Source organism: Sander vitreus, chromosome 2 (genome assembly GCF_031162955.1).
Source record: "Sander vitreus isolate 19-12246 chromosome 2, sanVit1, whole genome shotgun sequence".
Classification (NCBI taxonomy): domain Eukaryota; kingdom Metazoa; phylum Chordata; class Actinopteri; order Perciformes; family Percidae; genus Sander; species Sander vitreus.
Genome location: NC_135856.1, coordinates 34,486,125 through 34,492,147, shown reverse-complemented (window position 1 = coordinate 34,492,147; position 6,023 = coordinate 34,486,125).

Here is a 6,023-nt window from a genome sequence, read left to right as displayed (position 1 = left end):
TTAAAGCTTGTGAACATGTTCTAGTAGAAACACAAAATACAAGAATGAACCTGAAAACTGTAGATAATAGGTCTCCGTTAATCCCACAAAGGGGAAATTACATTTTTGTCCCTCTGTTGCATATATTTACACACACACATGCACATACTGGACCTCTACACATGCAGCTTTCTAAACGGGATAGCGCTCTATGCTGTTTAGGGTGTTTAGGTTGTGTCATGTTAGCATTTATTAGCTAAATTTGGCGTTAATATTGATAACTCAAATGGCGTTTTTCCTTTACATGCTACCTGCTCGACTCTCCTCAACTCTACTCGCCTTTTTGGGTTTTCGCCTTTTTGGGAGCTGAGGCGATACCAAAAGGTGACGTGAAAACCTGCAGACTACTGATTGGTCGGAGAGAATCGTCACTAATCATTGTGTCATCATTGCTAGCGACAGACGGGGGTGTCCTGAACAAACCCGCCATTTTTAAAAACTTTAGCCGGCGGTGTTTTTTTTTTTGCTGCCTCCATCTTCTTTTGAAACAAAATGTGTCTTCTGGCTGTGGCAACAGCCACATGCCGAGAATCAAAAACAACACACCTTCGACGTTCGGTGTGTGTTGCGTTAGGTCACGGCAGTTTCCTGCAGCGTCGCTATGATGACCAGCCACGCTCGCCTCACGCATGAGGCAGTACTAAATCTGAATGTAAAATGGAGGACGGGGCACCGCGGTCGAGACGAGCAGAGCTGGTACTAGCAGTGGGTAAGCGCCAAAAGATTACTTCCAAGATGACATCATTAAGGCCAACAGGAATCTGGAGCTCAGCTCACAGATAGAACCTGATATTTAAAGTCAGGACTTGTCTTTGTCTCTGTGTACCAGGGCTCTCATTTAGAAAACTGCATAGGATCCATACTTGTGTACATCTGCAGGCAATCTTAAAGGCTCTGAACACCCACACAGGTGTTTCAGTTCAACTGGTTGATTAGACCTCTTCCCAGACTGTGTGGGTGTGTTTAGACTGATTGATTGACATCTTTCATAATTCACGTCTCCTGTTAGCTCTGTTGAACCTGTTAGGGTAGGAGAAATTATACCTTTATTATTCTTATTGGTAGATGAAGATTTGTGATGTAATAAATTCCCATTAAAGCTCCGGCCCCCCTTCAACCAAAACAAAGGTCTAATCAGCAAGAAGAACTGAAATCACCTGTGTGGCTGTTCAGAGGTTTAAATCACACAAGCATCCATTTTGTTTTTTAGATCAGGTGAGGTAGGGGGCCCCAGCGATTTAAATTTGCCTTTATAGCATCCAGAAGAGGTGGTAAATACACTCCCAAATAAACAAAACCAAAGGGCCACCAACGGAAAGGACAGGATTTCCGAGGGCTCTGACAGGATTGGGACAGACGTTAGAGACCCCAGCGGCATAGCTTCAGACTTTGCTAAATTAATTTTGTGCCCTGAAAAAGTCCCAATTTGGACTCCCAAAACGTTGAAATGGCTTGGATCAGGCAGGGTCTTGCCAAAAATATCTTCATCTGTGTAAAGACAAATTTTATGTTCCCTCTCTCCAATGAGAATACCAGATATTAAAGCATTCTGCCTCATTGCTTTGGCCAGCAACACAATAGCAACATTAAAAGAGCAGCGGGCTAAGAGGGTCGCCCTGTCTATCCCCACAGAGAAGGGAAAGTTGCTGGATCTCAGCCCATAAGTCAGAACTGAAAAGAACCCTGAATCAACTGACAAAAGTATCACCCAAGCCAAATACCTCCAGCATGTAAAATAAATAAGATCACTCGGCCCGGTCAAATGCCATCTTGGCTCAGAGAGAAAGACCAGGGATAGCTGAATAACATAAGGATCCTTCTCATCTCGTCACAGGAGTTCCTACCCTTAATTAAACTAACCTGGCCGTCCTTAATAATGTAAGGTAGCATTTTTTTGTAAACGCATTGCTAGTATTTTGGAAAGCAAGTTTTTGAGTTAAGTAGGGCTATTGGCCTGTAGGAGACCCAACTGTGAGGGTACTTTACTTTTTTTAGGGATTGAGAGAGATCTTGGCCTCCCTGAGTGATTAAGGTAGGACTTTCAAACGAGTGTCTGGACATAGCCCGAAAGTAGTCCAATATAATATTGTTATACTCATTAACAAACTTGCACTTAAATCCATCTGGCCCTGGGGCCTTCCCCGATGGCATAGCTTTCAAAACAAGCAATGCAATTGCATTATTATTTCATTTTCCTTCTCCTTTATTTGAAATTGCATAATACACCAAAAATGGAAAATACCAGCTACAAATGAAAGCTTCTATATGTCATACTTTGGCACCCTCTGGTGGTAAGTATCAAGAATGGTGGTGGGGTTAGTTATCCAGTTAGTTATGTTTGAGTTGCTCACAGCATTGAAAAATACATCGGCATCTGAACTCACTGTGTGCTGAGGATAATTTTCTATTCAATTCTATATAACATTATCCTTGTAGAAACTGTTGACAGCAATATCTGTAAATGATGCTTCAGTCTTTCTGTTATTTAGTCCATTTGTATTTATGTGTGTGTTTTGTTAAGCCTGTATGCTTTTTGATAGTGCTCTGTATGTATGCAGTTGTTTTAATAAAGATTGCAAGTTCAACTCACAACTGGGGACATTTGAAACAATGTGGATGGTGGTGAGACTGAGAACGCCTGGCCACAAACAAGTCTGAGCAAAAAATCGAAATGCAACACATTTAGATTTTTTTGATGTTTTCAAAAATGAAATTGCCAGTTGCCTTTTAGAGTCCCAGCTGGGTTTATGTCCATCAGAGCACTACTTGTGTCATTTCCAGTTTGTAAATGAAAACAGTATTGTGGATAGTAGTATTAATATGTCGTATTGGTCTGGGATACCATGGAGGATGAAAAATTGAAGTCACCAATAAATGTAATATATATAAATACATTCTGACATAAATGTTTGAATAAATAAAGTCTGAAATAAAGGTTGAGATTACCTGTGTTAATGACTAAATACATGAATAATACACCATTTTAGATCAGTGTGATGGGACAGTGAAGGAGGTTTTCTGACAGTAAATTGTTGATATAACACTCTTGGTCTGACAAGTTCGCTTGTGAATTCAAGGCTTACCAACAATAAAGGACTTCATTTTACTATCAGAATTTTTGCTTTAAGTTTTCTTTTGCTGCTAGCCCAGCAACTCTTCACCAACTTTTTTTCACTACCAGCATGAACACATCACCTCGAACTGACCTTGCAAGTTCATTCATTCTTCCAAGAATGAACTTGCAAGGTCACCTGCAAAAACATTCTTCCAAAGAACACAAGTCTGTTCTTTGCATTCTTCGGATTGGGAAACGTAAAGTGTATGAAATAGTAGCAGTTCCTAAATACTTTCCTGTTAACCAGCAGATATACATAACTCAGATAATGTAAATGGACTGCATTTATATAGCACTTTTCTAGTCTTAATGACTACTCAAAGTCCTTTAACATAGTACAGGAACCAATTGCCACTAACACACATACATTCACTGTGGCCGAGGCTGCCGTACAAGGTTCCACCTGCTCATCCGATAAACATTCACACTCCGGGAGACATTCAGGGTCTTGCCCAAGGACACTTTGACATCGAACTGCAGGGCCAGGGATCAAACTACCAACCTTCTGATTGGCAGGCAACCACTCTACCAGATGAGCCACAGCAGCTGTGATATTTAAAGTGTGATCACAGAGAGGTGACTAACACAAAGCAATAGGCTCGTTGGAGAGAGCTGTGCCTCGCCTGTAAAGTGGCCGGGAGCAGGCAACAGCAGCTGGGAGCGGAGACAAACAGCCGCGGTCAAGTCGGACAGTTTCCAGCAGCCTTCAGTGTGAACAGGAAGTCACAGAAACACTCACATTCTGTTCTGGTTTATTAAAATCTTATCAGAGCCATAAATCAGTTTGTATGCAGTCTCCAGTTGTTTTTATTATGACAGAGTAGCTGTTAAAATGCTCTACATGCGATCTGTTGCTGATGTTAATAATAACAGACTGTAGATGATCTGTTGCTGATGTTAATAACAACAGACTGTAGATTATCTGTTGCTGATATTAATAACAGACTGGAGATGATCTGTTGCTGACGTTAATAACAGACTGGAGATGATCTGTAATCTGAACAGATTTAGTCTCTGACTTCTAAACGTCACAATGTATTATTTTAGCAAAATAAGCCTTTAAATTAGACCAATTAAAATCTCAGATTCAAAAACAATAAAATGTTTATGTAAAACGTCATCATCTTGAGTCAATTCTGAACCAATCAGCTGAAAGCCAGGCGTTTCCCATCATGTCCTGGGTCTTGCAGTCGGTGGAGAGCACCTGCGGCGCCTGCCTCTCAAACCTGCGGCCGCCTTGATCTCGTGAGATTATCGTTGCCTACGTGTCCATGATGTCAGAGCGAGTCGGGATCAAGTCAGATACAAATCTAACACATGCATTGGGCGGAGGTCGCTGGTGATCGATTCTGCGCAGGCCTGGCTCGTCTGCAACAAGCCTAATTAGTCTGTCATTAACCATTTCTCTGCTGATGAAGACGTGTTCCTGCTGTCTGTCTGTAGCCTTTTATAAATTGTTACCCAGGTTTTAAGGTGTTAACCAGCTCTGACTGGGGGATCCCGAGGTGTTCCCAGGCCAGGGTGGAGATATAATCCCTCCACCTAGTCCTGGGTCTTTCGCGAGGCCTCCTCCCAGCTGGACCTGCCTGGAACACCTCCCTAGAGAGGCGCCCAGGGGGCATCCTTACCAGAAGGCTGAACCATCTCAGCTAGTTCAAAGTATGTCACAGGCCTGAAATCCACACATGCACAGGACCTATACATGCACTAATGGAGAGATGTCAAGGTACCCTTGAGTGGACCAAGTAGGATTTTGGACTGGTAGCTGGAGAGGTGCCAGTTCAACTCCTGAGCACTGCCAAGGTGCCCTTGAGCAAAGGCTACCAGTCCACATGCCATACTTGGTCCGTACGGGGACTTGAACTGGCAACCCTCTGATTTCCGCTACAGAGTCGTATCAGCAGCAGTTGGTAGATGTGTTCAGCCGCCAATAGATGACTGTGAGCCGGCTACAGGCACCGCCAGATGACAGTCCGTTCAGGGGCCGTGGTAGTGGACTTTAGCCAGAAAAAGTGAGGCTCATGCAGCGATGACAGTTAAGTTTAGGCACAAAAACGACTAGTTAAGTTCAGGAAGAATTCAGCCCCACCTGCCCCCATCACCCTCTGTGACTCCACAATTGACACTGTGGAGTCTTTCCGCTTCCTGCTGAATATCAACTCCCTCATCAAGAAAGCACAACAGAGGATGTACTTCCTGCGGCAGCTGAAGAAATTCAACCTGCCAAAGACAATGATGGTGCACTTCTACACAGCCATCATCGAGTCCAATCTCACATCCTCCATCACCATTTGGTACGCTGCTAGCACGGCCAAGGACAAGGGCAGACTGCAGTGTGTCATTTGGTCTGCTGAGAAGGTGATTGGCTGCAATCTCCAGGACCTGTACGCCACCAGGACTCTGAAGCGTGCTGGAAAGATTGTGGCTGATCCCTCCCACCCCAGAAACAAACTCTTTGAGTCACTCCCCTCTGGCAGGAGGCTGAGGTCCATCAGGACCAAAACCTCATGCTACAAGAACATTTTTTGCCTTTCCGCCACTAGCCTTATTAACAGGGCCCGGAACCCACCCTGACACTCCCCACACCCCACCTCTGGCTGTACATGCCACTGTACTTACTCTGCTGTACTGCTCTTTTTATTTTTGTTTTCTTAGTTTAATACATCCTGTGTATATATATTTATACTTATATTGTTTTTACTCTAATACTTGATTTCCCTAACCTCTTATTTTAGAGAATGTGTGACATCACCAAAACAAATTCCTTGTATGTGTAAAAATTAGGGGTGGAACGGTACACAGAAGTCACGGTTCGGTTCATACCTCGGTTCAGACATCACGGTTCGATTCGATACAATGGAGGGAAAAG